Source organism: Apodemus sylvaticus, chromosome 4 (genome assembly GCF_947179515.1).
Source record: "Apodemus sylvaticus chromosome 4, mApoSyl1.1, whole genome shotgun sequence".
NCBI classification, from domain to species: domain Eukaryota; kingdom Metazoa; phylum Chordata; class Mammalia; order Rodentia; family Muridae; genus Apodemus; species Apodemus sylvaticus.
In genome coordinates, this window is record NC_067475.1 from 159,590,976 (window position 1) to 159,610,777 (window position 19,802).

The following is a 19,802-nucleotide window of genomic DNA, read 5'->3' on the forward strand; positions in this document are numbered from 1 at the left end:
CTCTATGAAGAACTGGGTTGGGATTTTTATGGGGATAGCATGGAATCTGTAGATTGCCTTTGGCAAGATGGCCATTTTAACTATATTAATCCTGCCAATCCATGAGCATGGAAGGTTTTTCCATTTTCTGAGATCTTCTTCGATTTCCTTCTTCAGAGATCTGAAGTTCTTGTCATATAGGTCTTCCACTTGTTTGGTTAGAGTCACCCCAAGATACTTTATGCTGTTTGTAGCTATTGTGAAGGGGGTCATTTCCCTAATTTCTTGCTCTGTCTGATTATCTTTTGAATATATAAAGTCTACTAATTTGCTTGTGTTGTTTTTGTAGCCAGCCACTTTGCTGAAGTTATTTATCAGCTGTAGGAGTTCTCTAGTAGAGTTTTTGGGGTCACTTAAGTATACAATCATATCATCTGCAAATTGTGATAGTTTGACTTCTTCCTTTCCAATTTGCATCCCTTTGACTTCCTTCTGTTGTCTAATTGCTCTAGCTAGGACTTCAAGAACTATATTGAAAAGATATGGAGAGAGGGGGCAGCCTTGTCTAGTCCCTGATTTTAGTGGGATTGCTTCAAGTTTCTCTCCATTTAGTTTGATGTTGGCTACCGGTTTGCTGTATATTGCTTTTACTATGTTTAGATATGGGCCTTGGATTCCTGTCCTTTCCAAGACTTTAGCATGAAAGGATGCTGAATTTTGTCAAATGCTTTTTCAGCATCTAATGAAATGATCATGTGGTTTTTTTCTTTGAGTTTGTTTATGTAGTGGTTAGCATTTATGGATTTCTGTATATTGAACCATCCCTGCATCCCTGGGATGAAGCCTAGTTGATCACGGTGGATGATCGTTTCGATGTGTTCTTGGATTCGGTGGGCAAGAATTTTATTTAGTATTTTTGCATTGATATTCATAAGAGAAATTGGCCTGAAATTCTCTTTCTTAGTTGGATCTTTGTGTGGTTTTGGTATCAGCGTAATAGTGGCTTCGAAGAAGGAGTTGGGTAGTGTTCCTTCTGTTTCTATTTGGTGGAAAAGTTTGAAGTGTATTGGTGTTAAGTCTTCTTTGAAGGTCTGATAGAATTCTGCACTGAAACCATCAGGTCCTGTGCTTTTTTTGGTCAGAAGGCTATCTATGACCCCTTCTATTTCTTTAGGGGTTATGGGTCTGTTTAGATGGTCTATTTGATCCTGGTTTAATTTTGGTAATTGGTATCTGTCTAAGAAAATGTCCATTTCCTCCAGATTCTCCAGTTGTGTTGAGTACAGGTTTTTGTAGTAGGATCTGATGATTTTTTTAATTTCCTCGGTTTCTGTTGTAATATCTCCGTTTTCATTTCTAATTTTGTTAATTTTTATACTTTCTCTGTGCCCTTTGGTTAGTCTGGCTAAGGGTTTATCTATCTTGTTGATTTTTTCAAAGAACCAGCTTTTGGTCTTGTTGATTCTTTGTATGGTTCTCTTGGTTTCTACTTGATTGATTTCAGCCCTGAGTTTGATGATTTCCTGTCTTCTTCTCCTCCTGGTGAATTAGCTTCTTCTTGTTCCAGGGCTTTCAGTTGTTCTGTTAATCTTCTAGTGTATGCTCTCTCAAATTTCTTTTGGGAGGCACTCAAAGCTATGGGTTTTCCTCTTAGCACTGCTTTCATTGTGTCCCATAGATTTGTGTGTGTTGTGCCTTCATTTTCATTAAATTCTAAGAAATCTTTGATTTCTTTCTTTATTTTTACCTTGCCCAAGGTATCAATGAGTAGAGTATTGTTCAGATTCCATGTGTATGTGGGCTTTCTGTTGTTTTTACTGTTACTAAAGACCACTTTTACTCCCTAGTGATCTGATAGGAGGCATGGGATTATTTCAATCTTCTTATATTTGTTGTTCTACAATCAGCTGCTCGCCTACTCTAGTCTCTCCCTACAACTATTTTTATCAGAAGGCTTGATTATGTCTGTGCCCCTCATCCGACACATATATACACACATACACTCATGCAGACCAACAAACCAATTCACACACACAACACATCACATATCACTAAAATAAAAAAAAAAATGACATAGCAGGAAACCTCATAGGTACTTGGTTATATGAAGGGGTTGGTTCGGACATTTTGATCAGGAAATGCATATGAACACTGAAGGTCCTGTTACCTAATTGGTCTTCATCGAACAATAAAGATCTTAATGACCAATGAGCTGAGTGGAATAGGAAGGAATTCCAGTTTTACTATGGGAAGTCTTGCAGATGCAGGGGAGGTTGAAGGGATTCACCATGCTACAGAGGGAGAAAGAAACACCAGCCATGTGAGGTCTAGGTGGCCTGGGGTATCAGGCAGGAGATTAGAAACATAATTAACCTGAGGGTAGACTTAGGGTGCTGAGCTTGGACTAAGGTGACTGAGCAAAGTTAAGGACAGATTAGGAAGTGTTGACCTGGGAGAGAAAAGAAGGGTATGAGAACTGAGGAAGGCTTAGAAGAGCCTGGATATTAAGCAAAGGCATATCAAAATGAGGTAATTTGTGTGTCTAGCATTTTCAGATCTGATGGTATTTTATCCGTTGACCTTTATCCTTACCAATGCCCATTAGCTACCAATGATATTCTACTACACAGACATTCTAATACTTGAGTATTCTATGAGTTACTATTTTTATGTGTTCAATTAAATACTATATTTATCAAAATTAACTGGGTAATATTTGAGGTGTTGATCCAATTTATGTATACCATGCAGTATTACTGGAGAGAAATCAATTTGCGAATTTTCAAAACCAATAGAAAAAAACTGGGGAAAACCCTTGAAGTCATGGGCACAGGGGAAAAGTCCCTGAACAGAACACCAATAGCTTATGCTCTAAAATAAAAAATTAACAAATGGGACCTCATAAAATTACAAAGTTTCTGTAAGGCAAAGGACACTGTCAAAAAGACAAAGCAGCAACCAACAAATTGGGAAAAGATTTTCACCAACCCTACATCTGATAGAGGGCTAATATCCAATATATACAAATAACTCAAGAAGTTAGACCCCAGAGAACCAAATAACCCTATTAAAAATGGGGTACAGATCTAAACAAAGAATTTTCCCCTGAAGAAATTCAGATGGCCGAGAAGCACCTTAATTCAACATTAATTATTCTATTAATTAATTCTATTGGTTTCAGTGTGTCTGGTTTTATGTGGAGGTCCTTGATCCACTTGGAGTTGAGCTTAGTACAAGGAGATAAGAATAGATCAATTCCCATTCTTATGCATGCTGACCTCCAGTTGAACAAGCACCATTTGTTGAAAATGTTATCTCTTTTTGCACTGGATGTTTTCTGTTTCTTGGTCGAAGATCAAGTGACCAGAGGTGTGTGGATTCATTTCTGGGTCTTCAGTTCTATTCAACATCATTAGTCATTAGGGAAATGCAAATCAAAACAACCCTGAGATTTCACCTCACACCAGTCAGAATGGCTAAGTTTAAAAACTCAGGAGACAGCAGGTGTTGGCGAGGATGTGGAGAAATAGGAACACTCCTCCATTGCTGGTGGGGTTGTAAGATGGTACAACCACTTTGGAAATCAGTCTGGGGGTTCCTCAGAAAACTGGACATGACACTTCTGGAGGACCCTGCCATACCTCTCCTGGGCATATACCCAACTGATTCTCCAGCATGTAATAAGGACAAATGCTCCACTATGCTCATAGCAGCCTTATTTATAATAGCCAGATGCTGGAAATAACCCAGATGTTCCTCAATGGAGGAATGGATACGGAAAATGTGGTATATTTACACAATGGAATACTACTCAGCGATTAAAAACAATGAATCCACGAAATCTTTAGGCAAATGGTTGGATCTGGAAAATATCCTATGTGTGGCAACCCAATCACAAAAGAATACATATGAAATGCAATCTCTGATAAGTGGATATTAATCAGCCCAGAAGCTCTGCATACCCAAGACACAATTAGCATAACAAATGACTCCCATGAAGAAGTAAGGAGAGGGTCCTGATCCTGGAAAGGTTTGATCTAGCATTGGAGGGGAATATAAGGACAGAGATAAAGGAGAGAGGTGATTGGAGAATGAGTGGAGAGAAGAAGGTTTATGGGACATCTGTGGAGGGGGGAACTGGGGAAGGGGAAATCAATTGGAATGTAAACAAAGAATATAGAATATAAAAATATGTAATTAAAAGGTTAAAAAAGTAACTGATGTAGGCAAACTAAAAATATAACTAGGCTATAGAATTCCTTTCATGGTTCCTAGAATGTATAAAAAGAAAAAGTTTACTGAATATGAACATTCATCATCCTCTCCTTCTCAACTAGGTGAACGACACCAGTAACTACAAACACCTGACATCAGAGCTGTTGTATGATATCTTGAGCCCTTTTAGAGGTCTCAAGATATCATCATAAATATTGTTTTCATAATGCAAATAATTTTTTCCTAATGTAAATAATTTTCTAGAGTACCTTTTCACAGAAATAGGAATATATTCACTTTTAACAAAATTATTTTGCAGTACTTAGAATTCCATTTCAATTGTAGTTTGGAAAAAAATTAATAAAGTGATTCTAGTGGATCTGTCACCTTTAAACAGATGCCTGAGTAAGAGATGTGGAGGGGAATGCTGAAAATGCCATTTTCCAAAGCCTATGGAGAATCATGAATCAGGCATACTGGAGTCTAAGCAATAACAATTTAATACTATTTATTATAATAGATAAGAATATGTAAAACATAACTTAAAAATAAATACAGTGACTGAAACTATTTGTAACAAATAACATGATTGATTATAAAACTGAAGTTGTTTCTTGTAATACTATCTTCTGCTATGGTTAAGTAGGAGGTAAGGTACATCATTGAAACAGAATAACTGGCACCTTCTTCAGTCATGAGGAAGTTTCCATTGTGGAAATTTATATGTTGAAGGTATTTCATTGTCCCCTGTTAAATGAAGCACAGAAATGTCTTCATTAGGCAAACATTCTCAGATTATAGATTCACCCACCTCAGATCAGAGTAATTTTCAGTATATTTTATGAACTATGCACAAAGAATTACTTGAGTTAACAATATATCTTATTTTTAATTGTATTACCTCTTAAGATTCCTCACATATGTGTTGTAGTGAATCTCTTGCAAATTAATATTTATACCAAATGCTAAGCATTTGGCAAGATTGTCTCTAAAATGAAATTAAACAAATATCAGTGTTTTGGTACAAGGATAGCAACCCTTTTGGCACATGGTTTAATATTGTAGTATGTTTAATGGAATTTTAAATCAAATAATTGTTTCTAAGTTATCTCTTTAAAAATAAATTTATATCCAAAATATCCTACATGATTTAGGGACCATGGGAAAAAAAGGTAAGAAATATAACAGGTAATATGCTGAAATTTATACAGGGTCTAAATAAGGAGTTCCTCTGTCATACATACATGTATGAAAGTATGTATATATGTGTGTCTATATGTATACTTATGCATATATACATATATTGATATATAATTTTAAGTACTGTTCAAAAAACCTTTTCCCATGCTTTAATATCATAATATGCTGCAATAGTGCTCTGATATTTACAAATTTATAAAATCAGGGAATGATAGCATTCTTCCAGTCATGTGATGACTAATTAAATTTCCTCTTAACCTATAGGAACTTCTGCTTGAGAAGAAGCAGACGAAATCTTTAATTCTTCAGTATTCACATTAGGTTTTCTCATTGTGGTCATCTATGGATTTTTTCAAAGCAGGTGACTTACCAGCAGTATTTACTGAAGTCTTTATGTCATCTGACCTCTTCTGACTATCATCACAAATGATATGATCATCCTCTCCAAATATATCTACATAGTTGTCAATCATGATTTGTATAACAGACATCTGTAACACCACAAGATGAAAACAACATCCTCTGTCATTTCACATAGTTTAACAAAATTGAAATCAATGAAAAATTGAATTCCAAAATGAAGATCTGAGCAGATATGAACCTGTGAAATTAAGTCTCTGAAATGGAGATGCTTAAGTTCTTTGCAATTTTCTTTTCCTAGTTAAAATTTCATATGTATTGCAAAGAATCAAGGAAATATTAAGCAATGTAACATTTCAGAACTGATATGCTGGCAGAATAAGTGTGAGTGAATCCTATTAATGACTTCAAAGCTTCCTTGAATTGGTGATTTTTGGCAGCGGATTGGGGAGGAGGTGGAGTTTCATCGTGATGGTTTGAATGGGATGCCAGTCTAATTCCAGGCATCGCAATATATGATACTGTCTTTGTGACACCTTTTGGGTGGTTTAATCGGCTTGGATTCAATGGAGGAAGTATGTCATTGGTTACAAAAGTCAGGTGCCATTTGCAGTGTACTCTCTGTGCTTCATGTTTGCTGTCTAAGATGAGAGCCACCAAGCCTCTGCTTCCTGTTTGGTTGACCAAACTTCCTGCAGTCATGCTCTTCTCTCATGACTTTGAAGGACAGTAATGTCTCTAAACTTTAAGTTCCAGATAAACATTTACTTCTATGAGTTGCCTTAGTCCTGGTGTTTTACTAAAGCAATAGAAAAATGACTAATAGAAAAAGTTGGTGAGAAGAGAGATCTTAGTTGAGATACTGAAACACTAGACTGGCCCATTGTGTCTATGGGATATTGTCTTGATTAACAGTGAAATTCATAGGCCCCAGGATGGAGTCACCCATGAGCTATTACTGAGACAAAGAGAGATATGAGATATAGGACAGGAGGCAGCACTCCTACACAGCTTGTGCTTCAGTTCTTGCCTCCAGCTTCCTGCCTCGCTTTGGTTTTTGCCCTGACATTTTCAGTAGTTAACTGATAACTAGAAGTATATTGTGAAGTGTAACCTGTCCTCCAAAGTTGCTTTTCATCAGTGTTTTATCATAAAAATGGTAGCAAATTAAGACACTTTCTAAACTGAACAAGCTCTTCCTTGCTCTATCCTACTCCATTGTAATATTGCCATGACTTCCTTCCTGTAGACCTTATTTCTGGAAACTACTTGTTAAAAAGTACCCTTGCTTTCTTTTCATTTTTGTTGTTGCCTTTTTTGTTGTCTATCTTTTTTCCTTTTCAAAATGTGTGTTCTTTGTTGATTCTCTGTGAATTTCTCATCACACCACACAGTAACACTCATTTTCTAGTCCGTCCATATCTACACTCTCTCCTGGTAACTTCTTGACAAATTTAAATAAATTAAAAATTAAATAAAGTTTTAAATTAAACAGATGGAGGTGGGATTTGTGAGGATGGGACTTAGAGTAGGGTACTGAAATCAGAATTTAAAGTAATAATTAAAGTAATTAAAAATATTAATGCATATAGCTTTATGGGAAAAGTAAGAGCTAAATAAAACTAAAGATTGAGATACATAACAGTGTTCCGGAAATAACACAAATATATACGATTCTTTTTTTTAATATAAGTAGGAGTTAGTGCTAAAATATCAGAAAGTATATTATATAAGATACAGTACATATTTATCATTATTCACACACACACATGCACATATATGTCACACATACATGCACACATATATGTGCATGTGTGTGTGTGTGTGTGTGTGTTTGTGTGTGTAGCCATGTGTAACACCGTGTATACTCTCTAGTTGATGGTTTTGTTCCTGGGAGCTCTGGGAGTACTGGATGGCTCATGTTATTGTCTCCGAGGTGCTGCAAACCCCTTCAGGTCGTTGGGTCCTTTCTCTAACTCTCCTGTTGCGGCCCATGTGCTCAGAAACAAAATATGGAGATTGCTGGAAACCTAGTCAATTCTAAAATTTAGTCTAGTTCCAACTTTCTTTACAGCTCCCGAACTTTTCCCCAAGGTAGAATGTTGACTGATGTGTAGGGACAGTGTTTTTTCCATCAAAACTGGAAAACTCAGAGCAGATTTTTCAAATGTGCTCCTATTGCAGAAAAATCAGGGAAGGGGTGGGTGGGAGGACAGGGGGAGAGAAGGGGGCTTACGGGACTTTTTGGGAGTGGCGGGGCTAGGAAAGGGGAAATCATTTGAAATGTAAATAAAAAATATACCGAATAAAAAAATTAAAAAAAAAAAAAGAATATTATACTATTCAAAAAAAATCTCTTTTTAGATTAAAGTGCCTCTAGTGGACAACTGAGCAAACTAGCAACCTAAGAGATCAATTCCTCAGACCAAATACTACTTCTAAATGACAGAAATGTACAGTTATGGTAACTACAACAAAGACAAGTATATTAAGTTGTTATCTTATTTCTGAAGTGCAGAAAATTATGTTTATTACTGGAAGCATGGTTTCCATGACATGAGGTCATGGGTCTTAGAGAAGGTCCTATCACAGTTTCTTTAAACAGCATGATTCCCTACTCTGTTTTAAATATTTGAGCTAATTTCTATAGATAATGTAGCGCTTACCCATACATCAAAAAGGGGTCTCTTGGCAATGGATGGAGATGGTTACAGAAAAACAGTTATTCAAGGCTCCAAGCCCTACTGCATACAAACCAAGGTCTTCAAACATTGGTTAAAAGAGTCTGAAAGATTGTACACCAGAGAATCAACAAATGTGCTTTGCGATTGGGAGTCCTAGAAATGTGGGAGAGGCTTCACATTTGATAGATGAAAAATATAATGTGCTTGTCAAAACAGTTTTGAACAAACATCATCAACTTTAGTAAACCTACCTAGGAATAAATAAATCTTTTAAAGACAAACATCTAGATAAAGAACTACAAGCACATAAATACTACAAAGAGTGAGAAAATTAGTGTTTCTCAAAGGGAAACCCCTAATTTGTAAGCCAATCATAATTTCCTCAGAAACAGTCCATATACTGCTAATGATAACGGACTTATGAGGTTGTTTGTACATATTTATGGACTCAATTTTATCTATATAATAATAACAGTAAATGAAAATGGGCCATGTATTTTAGCAGAAGAGGGAGTTTAAGGGGAAACAAACTTAGAGCAAGGGACAGGAAGGAGTGAAATGATGTAATTGAATTTTAACTTTAATAACAAAATAAAATTATCATTTTATGTTAGTGAAGGCATGACAGAGTAACTAAGAGTACTTGTTTCTTGGGTCCTTTCTCTAGCTACCCCATTGGGAAACCTATGCTCAGTTCAATGGCTGGCTGAGAGTGTCCCCCTCTGTATATGTCATGCACTAGCAGAGCCTCCCAGGTGACAGCTATATATGGCTCATCAGCAAGTCCTTGTGGGCATCAATAATAGTGTCCTGTACCTGTATATGGGATGGATCACTAGGTGGGGCAGTCTCTGGATGGTCCTTCCCTCAGTCTCTGCTCCACACTTTGTCTTTGTATCTCCTTCTGTGGGAATTTTCATCCCCCTTCTAAGAAGGACCAGAGTATCCATACTTTTTTCTTCATCCTTCTTGGACATCATTTGATATGTGAATTGTATCTTGGGTATTCCAAGCTTCTGGGCTAATATCCACTTATGAGTGAGGGCATACCATTTGTGTTCTTTTGTCACTGGGTTACCACAGTCAGCATGGTATTTTCTAATTCCATCCATTTGTCTAAGAATTTCATGAATTCATTGTTTTTAATAGCTAAGTAGTATTCCATTGTATAAATATACCATATTTTCTGTATCCATTCCTCCATTGAGGGACATCTAGGTTCTTTCCAGCTTCTGGCTATTATAAATAGGGCTGCTATGAACATAGTGGAGCAAATGTTCTTATTACATTCTGGAGAATCCTCTGGGTATATGCCCAGGAGTGGTATAACAGAGTCCTCCTGTAGTATTATACCCAGTTTTCTGAGGAACTGCCAAACTCATGTACAGAGTGGTTGTACCAGCTTACAATCCCCACCAGCAGTGGAGGAGTGTTCCTCTCTCTCCACATCGTTGCCAGCACCTGCTGTCTCCTGAGTTTTGATCTTTGCCATTCAGACTGGTGTGAGGTGAAATCTTAGGGTTGTTTTGATTTGCAATTTCCTGATGACTAAGGATGTTGAACATTTCTTCAGATGCTTCTCAGTCATTCGATATTCTTCAGGTGAAAATTCACTGTTTAGCTCTGTACTCCATTTTTAATAGGGTTATTTGGTTCTCTGGAGTCTAACTTCTTGAGTTCTTTGTATATATTAGATATTAGCCTCTGTCAGATGTAGGGTTGTAAACATCTTTTCCCAATTTGTTGATTGCAGTTTTGTCTGGTTGACAGTGTCTTTTGTCTTACAGAAACTAAGGGACTGAAGTGGTTTGCAGTGCCATAGGAGGAACAATAATATGAGCCACCTAGTACTTCCAGAGCTTCCAGGGACAAAACCATCAACCAGAGAGTGTATATTGAATTACCCATGGCTCTAGACACACAAGCAGTAGTGGATGGCCTTGTTGGACATCAAAGGAAGGAGAGACCCTTGGTCCTGGAAAGACATGATGCCTCAGTGTGGAGGAATGCTGGGACAGGGAAGCTGGAGAGGGTTGATTGGGCAACAGGGGAAGGGGAGATGGGTTAGCAGATTTTTGGGGGCGGGAGCCAGGAAAGGGGACAACATTTGAAATGTAAATAAAGAATATATCTAGTTTTTTAAAAAAGGATACTTGTTTCACAGCCATGAGGTCTGCATTATTTTTTTTAACCAATATTTGGTGAAATAGAGGTAAGCAAATCATGAGATCCTACTTGATATGTGTAGCAAAGAGTTACATGAAGGAGTCGCATACTATATACTGAGGAAGAGAAATATGCCTCTCAGAAGAACAGTAGAGCAAGACAGAGAATGAAGAACTCTGGTAGTCAAATGCATCTGACTTGGCATGCATGCCATGCTCATTCTGACTGGATTTTTGTTTGAGTTCCTATTCTTTATGTCATGAACAGCAGAGCATCATTTAGCTTACCATATTTCCCTTTTATGTATGTACTATCACTCAAGGGAATTCATAATGAAGGAAACTACTCATGTAGACTCAGAGGAATCCTGAGTGTGGATGCTGAAAGGACTTTCTCTTCCTTTAGATTCCAGGTCAACACATGTACCTAGTGCTTTTTTTATCCACCTCTTTGCCAGAATCTAATTTTTCCTTTAGTGTTTTACATGTCACATTGGGAGATATGATGAATATTCCCTCTCTTGTGGAGCCTTTTTCCCTGAAGAGGTATAGGATATCCTGAAAGGAAGAAAGGGAAATACCTGTCACATGTCATGCAGCACAGAGCTATTGGCTCAGGAGAAGCAGACCAATGGTGTGCACAGGTGCAGTGCAAAGGCTGGCACAGACAAAGAGGACCTTGAACTAGTTTTGGCTCTCAATCTTGGCTTGTAGATATCCCACCCAAATGTTAACCCTAAAAGATCAGGCAACACTGGGCCTTTTATCAGATTTTAATTTAGGAAATCCAGAATTGAATCATGTAAGTCCTATCAGAACTGCTGTGGGCTATTTTCCATTGTGACAAATGAAACTCCTCTCTCTTCCAAAGAGTTTCCCTTTCTTATTAAGTCTCAGAACAGTGCATACTTAGACCTGGTGGGGCACAGAGCCCTGGTGGAAACATGATATCATACAAAGTCTTTGTTTCTTGTAAGGTCTTTCCCTTGCGTCTAAGGAGGAGATGACATCATTACATGGAATAGTGTAATTTCTATGGCTCTTTTGAAAAACCGAATTTCAATTGCATAATGTTCCTGTTGTCATGGGTTAGACATCCTGTAGTGTCTCTGTATTCTTCCCTATACTCTACACTGTTATTAATCTGTGAGATGTCTCTAAGACATGATACCACGGGAATTCTCACAAGATTATGTTGCACTGCATCATAAGATAAATGATATGCAATTGAGAAAGTTCCCTGAACTATGTACTGTCAGTTGCTTTACTAGTCATATCCATTTTCATATTCTTTATCTCATATCTCATTATTATTCACATCAATCAGTTTTATATTTTCTCCAAATGTCATAGTGAAGGTTTTCCAATTCTTAGTTTTCTTGGCAAGCTTTTAGAAGAACCATTGTTGCATTTCTATTGACAGCATTTTGTCCCCTTCATGAGAATATATACATGACTGCCTATTTTGTCAAACTCTGGACCCTAGTTCCTGTAGTGTAAGTTCAAAGATGCGATCAGAGTTTTTTTTCTCTCTTCAAATAATTCTTTTCAAAAATTGGACCATAATGAACATTTATATATGGTACTTAAAACAAAAGTATTAAAAGTAAACAAAGGAGTCATATAACAAAATATAAATTAAACAGTCTTTCTCAAGGAAGAACATATTGGCTATTTGTCTAAAACAAAGTAGTAAGACCTGAAAAATACAAGTAATATGATACAGACAGAATAAGATGTATTAGTTTTAGTGTGTGTATGTATGTGTCTATATGGAAATGTATTCAAGTACATGTACACACACACACACACACACAAAATAATTTTTTTAGAAATACAAGAACTTAAAAGCAATTAAGGGGATACATTGGTGTAATGGAGAAAATAATGAAATTATTCTATTTTGGGAAAAAATGTCCTTAAAACTATTTTAAAAGCCCCAGAACTTAAGTATTAAGTCTATTTGAAATCCAACTGCTGGTGTAGAAGACACACAAAAATAAGCTTTTTGTGTGAATTGAAATGAAAGTAGAGTCTGAGCTGGGAAACTAAGGTTACATTTACTTTAGTCTGAAATAGATTATCTTTAATTCCAGACATATATCCTTTCTGTGCCTCCTGCAATATAATAATTTAAATGCAGTTCTTAGGTCATTCTCTGTTTTAATCATGAAACTACATGAAATCATCTTCTAATGGAAGAAAAGATGTGTGCACACGCAGGTATACATATAGCATCTTGACATACCAGCTTATGTTGACTATCTGTTGGAACAAATGAAATATTCTCCCAATAATCAAGCTTAGACTTGATATCAGAATATAGAGATATCAGGCTGGACCTGGGGCATATTGTTTTGTTTTGGGTTGTTTACTGCAGTGCCCCTCCCCTAAGCAAGAAAATGACAATAGCCATTGATATTCTATGCAAAATTGAAATGGGAACTGAGATGGTACTTGAAAGAAGGTGAAGGAGTCACTTCTGTTGCTGGCTTCTATCTGAGTATTGGGGCTTTAAGGTGAATTGCCCCTCTGCATCCAAGATTAGGTCTTTTACTGCATCCAAGATTAAGTCTTTCACAAACAACCCAGGTAAGATGGGAATAGCTGTGGAAAATTTTGAATTTGAACTACTGGAGGTATGTAAAAGGTGGATCATTATAACCTCATGTGTATACTCATATCCTATAAGAAGAAAATAAGAATATAAATTGAAATTAATCACAGTGAGTATGAGCATCCCTTACAATGGGATTTAGTGAGCACTGCTCTATTTCATGTCTAATTCTTCCTCTGGACAATGTAGACTGTATACCCTAAGCATTAGGAGACTTACATGGATATTATGATAAAGTACAAATGCGTAAGCTGAGAACTCTAAATTTGAGGAGAAAAAATTTCAATTTATCACTTTATTTAGATCTATCTGAGCACTTTTGTTGTGTTCTGCTTTGATAGTATAAGACCTGCCTGTTCGGTTCCTCCGAAAACTGTGCACCTCACTTCCAGAAGATCCTGCTATTCCACTCATGGGCATATATCCAGAGGATTCCCCACCATGTAATAAGGATACATGCTCTACTATGTTCATAGCAGCCCTATTTATAATTGCCAGATGCTGGAAGGAACCCAGGTATCCCTCAACAGAAGAGTGGATGCAAAAAATGTGGTATATCTACACAATGGAGTACTATTCAGCCATTAGAAACAATGAATTCATGAAATTCTTAGGCAAATGGATGGAGCTAGAGAACATCATACTAAGTGAGGTAACCCAGACTCAAAAGGTGAATCATGGTATGCACTCACTAATAAGTGGTTATTAACCTAGAAAACTGGAATACCCAAAGCATAATCCACACATCAAATGAGGTACAAGAAGAAAGGAGGAGTGGCCCCTGGTTCTGGAAAGACTCAGTGAAATAGTATTCGGCAAAACCAGAACTGGGAAGTGGGAAGGGGTGGGAGGGAGGACAGGGGAAGAGAAGGGGGCTTACGGGACTATCGGGGAGTGGGGGGGCTAGAAAAGGGGAAATCATTTGAAATGTAAATAAATTATATCGAATAAAAAAAAATTAAAAAAAAAAAAGACCTGCCTGGTTTAGGTGTATAGCCTGTAGGTTGCAATATACATTCAAAATTATGCTGAGAAACAAAGAAGAACATTGAGTTCTTGGGATTTCTGAAAAATTCACAATGTACAAAGATCTTCCAAATTTTAGAATTAAACTGTTATCGAGTTGACACATTTCACTCAATAAGTTTAATTATAATGTGCCACTCAATATTTGTCTTTTCACTGACTGAGTAGTGCTATTTTTCCATCTTATAAAAAGCAAAAAGACTGGATGATTTTTGCACATGCCTGTATTTTCAGCACTCATTTGATTGAAACAGTAAGGGCTGAGAGTTCTGTATGTGCTTGGACTCAATAGAAATAATAAAGTCAAATATGTTGGTTGAGTTTGAGCTGATAATTATCTAGTGTATTAAAACAATTAACTCATGAAATTTGTAGACAAATAGTTGGAACTGGAAAATATCATCCTAAGTGAGATAACCCAATCACACAGGAATACACATGGAATGCAGTCACTGATAAGTGGATATTAGCCCAGAAGCTCTGAATACCCAAGACACAATTCACATATCAAATCATTCCCAAGAAGGAAGGAGAGGGCCCTGATCCTGGAAAGGCTTGATGCAGCAATGTAGGGGATTACCAAAACAGAGAAGTAGGAGGGGATTGATTGGGGAACAGGTGGAGGGAAGAGGGCTTATGGTACTTATGGCGAGGGGGGAACCAGGAATGGAGAAATCATTTGGAATGTAAACAAATAATATAGAAAAGAAAAAAAAAAGAAAAAAAATCCCTGAAAATAAATATTGAAGAAAAATAAAAGTAGTCCAGTTTCAATTTCCTTCAAATAATCAAAATGTCACCACAGTTTCCTTTGATAATACATGAGAAATTTTTAAATGACATCATTCTCTGATCTCCAAAAGACATTGTTACTGTCACTTGTCTGTAGGTCACTTTATGCATTAGAATTTCACCTTTTCATTAACTTTTAAAAGATCATGCTTGCAAGCACACTTGATAATCTCAGAATTTTAAATGTTATCTAAATATTTTTGATCATTTTATTACTATTATGTACTTGGCAATAATTTAGCTAGTGAGAAATTAAAAAGGCAATAGAAGAAATAGCAGTCATTTTAGTCAGGAAGTCTTCAATAATCAGAATATGATCTCTCACTGGGGAAACTGCTGGTCATAGGGAACTACCTATTTCACATGGACACAGAGATGTAGCTACATTTACAATTTCCATTACAAAACAGAATCTACATAGTTTAGATAAAACAGAATATTTTGGCTTGTTTATAACATGTATACTTTTATTAAAATGGTTACAAGTCAGTGTAAAGGACCCACCTGTCTGCCTCAACACCTCAACCTACTCCCAAAGAGAACAAGTTGTGGGACAAAAAGTGGAGGCCACAATAGCTGACCATTAAGAGGTTAAAAACAAAAAATAAATTAGTATTAAGGCAGAAGATTAAAAAATGCAGTATTTAATTTACACAGAACATCACTGTCACCTTCTCCGGTGTGAACTCAGGCCCTGAACTCAGCCATCCTACTCTTAGGAGTAGGGGTGGCCTGGGGTGTGTGTGTGTGAAGGACATTCTGTAACCATATATTTCATGGATAATTGGAATGACTTTTAAAAAAGAACAAAAATGTAAAAAAAAAAAAAAAAAAAAAAGCAATGTACAATCAAAGTCCTTATCCATACTGTAGAACTTTGGGGGATGTTTGCTCCAACTTATCACTGTTCCAGATTTTAAATCATGAACAAAACAAATAAAATATGTTCTAAAGTTGCTGTATTTCTTGCCTCTTATGAGAAATCTTTACACACACACACACACACACACACACACACGAACATACAGAAAAGTAATGTGACTACAGTTTCCTTAAAGACACTAAATTCTTCTTTGAATGTATTTTCATTTTACTTTTAGACTTTTTTGTTTGTAATTGTTTTGCTCAAATGTATACTGTTGTACCATATTGAGTCTGATACCTGAGCAGGTCATACCAGGGAATTTGATCCCCTGAAGATAGAGTTTTGGATGTACAGAGCTATCATGTGACTGATGGGAATCAATGAAAAATTTCTTTAGCTAGTAGGATGTTTTGTTATGGTTATACAATTTTTTTTCAGTTATTTTCTTCAGAAATGATATATTCAGAGTTTTGTTTTGTTTCTCTTTTTAGGAAAATTAAGGTTCTCAATTGGAAATAACAGAAGTATTTGCTGTTTTCTTTTGTCATATCACAGACACCATCTTAATGAGGTCATCAATGTGCCTGAAGGCTATAATAAAGTCATTATGAATTTGATGAATGAAATACTATTTAGTTGCTTTGTTTTAGTGTATATTTATATTTAAGACTAAATAATGAAAACATTGAGATTTCAGGATTAGACCACTGAACTCAGCTAGTCCTTCCTTACATTTCCCTGTTACTTACCTTGGAGTGCTTTTGGAGCTTCCTCATGGCCAAGATGGAACCACAGTTGATAATCTACACTGCTGTGAGAGCCAAAAAGAACCAACTGTCACAAATAATCTGACAGTAGAGTCCTGTAGAATATAGTGATTTTCTTTACTTACAATTTCCAGCATTCTGGCAGGAAAATTATTTGGACTAGTATGAATGGCATGTCTTCTGACCACAGGTTTGAGTCATGAGGACTGATTTCAGGAGAAAACCATGAGGCACTTGCCTTTCTTCTCTGAGGGAAACTTTGTCTGTTGATCCACAGTAGAATAAGAAATTTCATTCTGCCATCAACACTAAACAAGACCAATATTATTACAAAATGACTCACAAGGGTCTCTCCAGTCTGTCAGTGAGATATTGAACAATGATTTGACATGAACACACAACCTAGTACCCATAGAGTCATATAATCACTGTGATTATGATAACTTGATAGAGAACATTTGAAAGATTTTCAGAGCCATATTGGGCCAGTCATGCACATGGTTTGAAATTGACATTGGTCAAGGACAATCCCTGGCTTCTGCTTTGGGACATAATAGGGAAGTAGGTTAAAGCAGGAATTTTTATCCTAGGGTGGAGAAGCTCAGTGAAGGTTAAGTTCATTGTTCCTCCAGGTCTAGGAATTCCTGAATTAAGCAGGTGACCCACCCTGCTACTGGAGCAGTCAAGACAAGGACCTCCAAGAGAAGCTAGACAACTTCCGACAACTTCCACCAGAACTCAGCCCGGAGTCTGGGGGGAAGGGTTTGCCCAAACTGTTAAAAAGTCCGACCGCCATTAAAGTGAAATATTGTGTTTGCCCTCCTTCTTTTCACCCCTTCCTCGTCCATCCCTCAGCTTCTTTTCCAGCAACCCAGTTCGTAATAGCTGCAGGCAGCTAAGGAATACAACAGAAAGATATGGTTATTTCAGCAACAGTGAGAAAAATATATAAAAAAAACAAAAAACAGAGAGGCTTTGAGGGTGCCTAGGAGTACAAAAAAACATTGACTTAATGTAGAGATAGCCAGTCTGTGTAAAGTATAATTTGTACCTTCATCATGATTAAGTTTCATCTGTAATAATTTATCTCCATGCACATTTGCAGATATGTGAATGTCAAAAACAAAATTCAATTTTAACCCCAAGAAACTTGAAAATAACTTACAGGCATTATTATCATTAGTAGTAGCTTCTTCATTATATCATTCACTGTATCAATATTTGTTGCTGCTACACATAAGGCTACGAAAAGTACAGAGAACAATGGTATAAAATAACTTTGAAGTTCATGATTATAAATTTGTTATTGTCTAATAAGTACTTATTATCTATAGTCTGTAATGGCAACTCTAATATAGGATAAGCATCTTGTTTTCTTCCCTTGAGATAACTCTGAAAACTGTCCATCTACCATAGTTATCACAAAATTAACTCCATGGATACTTGCTATTCAAACATAAGTGTAACATGTTGTGTATGATAAAGGAAGACTGAGTAGCCATGGGTGCAGGAGCTCAGCATCCTGATTTTTCTTTCATTATAGCAGTGGGAAGGCAAGGAGGGTGGTTGAAATAGAACACAACTGCTTGTTTCCTCCCCATCTAGACTTCCATCATTTATGCCCTTCCTTCCATGCACAGTGTATGCACAGTCCTAGGAAAATCAGGATACATATCAGCTGCAAATAAAATCAGCTGCAATAAAAAGAAAACAAAAGAAAATTAAAAACAAACAAACAGAAGATGAGTGAGTACTCTCTCCATATCACGTGTTGTATATAGTTAGATGGTATACGGATATACAGTAGTGAAATCTGTAATGGTGATAGAACTAGGAAACCAAAATGAATATTTTAGGTTTCCATCACTTAATGCCCCCAAGAACAAGCAAGGTGCTTATATTATTTGCTCTCTACCACCTCTCACATTTAAAATCTTCTACAGAGACCTAGGAAGACAGCAAGAAGAAAATAGCATGAAATCAAATGATAGGAATCTGAGAAGATACTACTGATATACTTGAATTCTAATGCATTACTATAGTGTATGACTGTAAGTAGATAGATATATCATTATGAAAATAGTTTCTAAAATATCAGCTATCTGCAATAGGCGTTGTTAGTGTCTAAGAAACAGTACCTTAAATAAGAAACATATCACAAGTGTCCCCTCACAACCCATAAACAACCCTGAAACAAGACCAAAGAAAACCACTTCATAATCCATCTCTTTCACAGAATTTTTATTTATTGTCTTCTAACCACTAGGCATAACTTATTATCTTGAAAATAATTTTGTGTGTGTGTGTGTGTGTGTGTGTGTGTGTTTTGCTAAAGATTCATCCAAGACCCTATCAGAACATGACAGGTTAATTGAATGTTATTTATTGCAGGATAATATATAAAAGTACTAGAGTCGTAGGTAAAAATGTTTACAGGAATTGGATCTAAGTCACCATGATGTTGAAAGACATCAGGGAGATTGCTCATGTACAATACTGAGCATTTGCCGTAGCTGAAATCAAGCATCAGAGGCAAGAGAGCAGTTCCCTACAGGACTATCTGCTCTGCTTTTCTCTGTCCTGAGGACACAGCTGTTTCAGCCAAGCTAGTGAGTGTTCTCCTAATGTATGTCACCAGTTACTTTTTCACTTTGGTTACTGTTTTGTATAACCTAGAAAATATGAATATCAAATTGTGTGGTAATTATTATACACACCTTGGTAAGTGCGGTGCAATTTCAACAGTGACATGTTAGAATATCGACCCTAGGTGCATTTTGTACCCATTAGCATTTATAAAAGTCAGAGAGAAGGTGATCCTCTGAGCTACATTCTATTCTGCTTTACAGCAGGGATGTTCTTTAATGTTCTTCATGCTACAGAACAGTTAAGTTTCTGATCTGCACTAAACACAGAGGTGAAAATGGAGCAATAATATAAGTACTAAAAAAACAGACAATTATTTAATAGCTATGTGTTTAACTCAGTTATAAAACTACTATGTAATATGTGTTAGGTCATGAGTATTACCCTAAGTACTATTCACACATATGACCACATACCCACAGACATACAGGCACACATATACATACACACATATACACAAACACACACACAAACACACACACACAC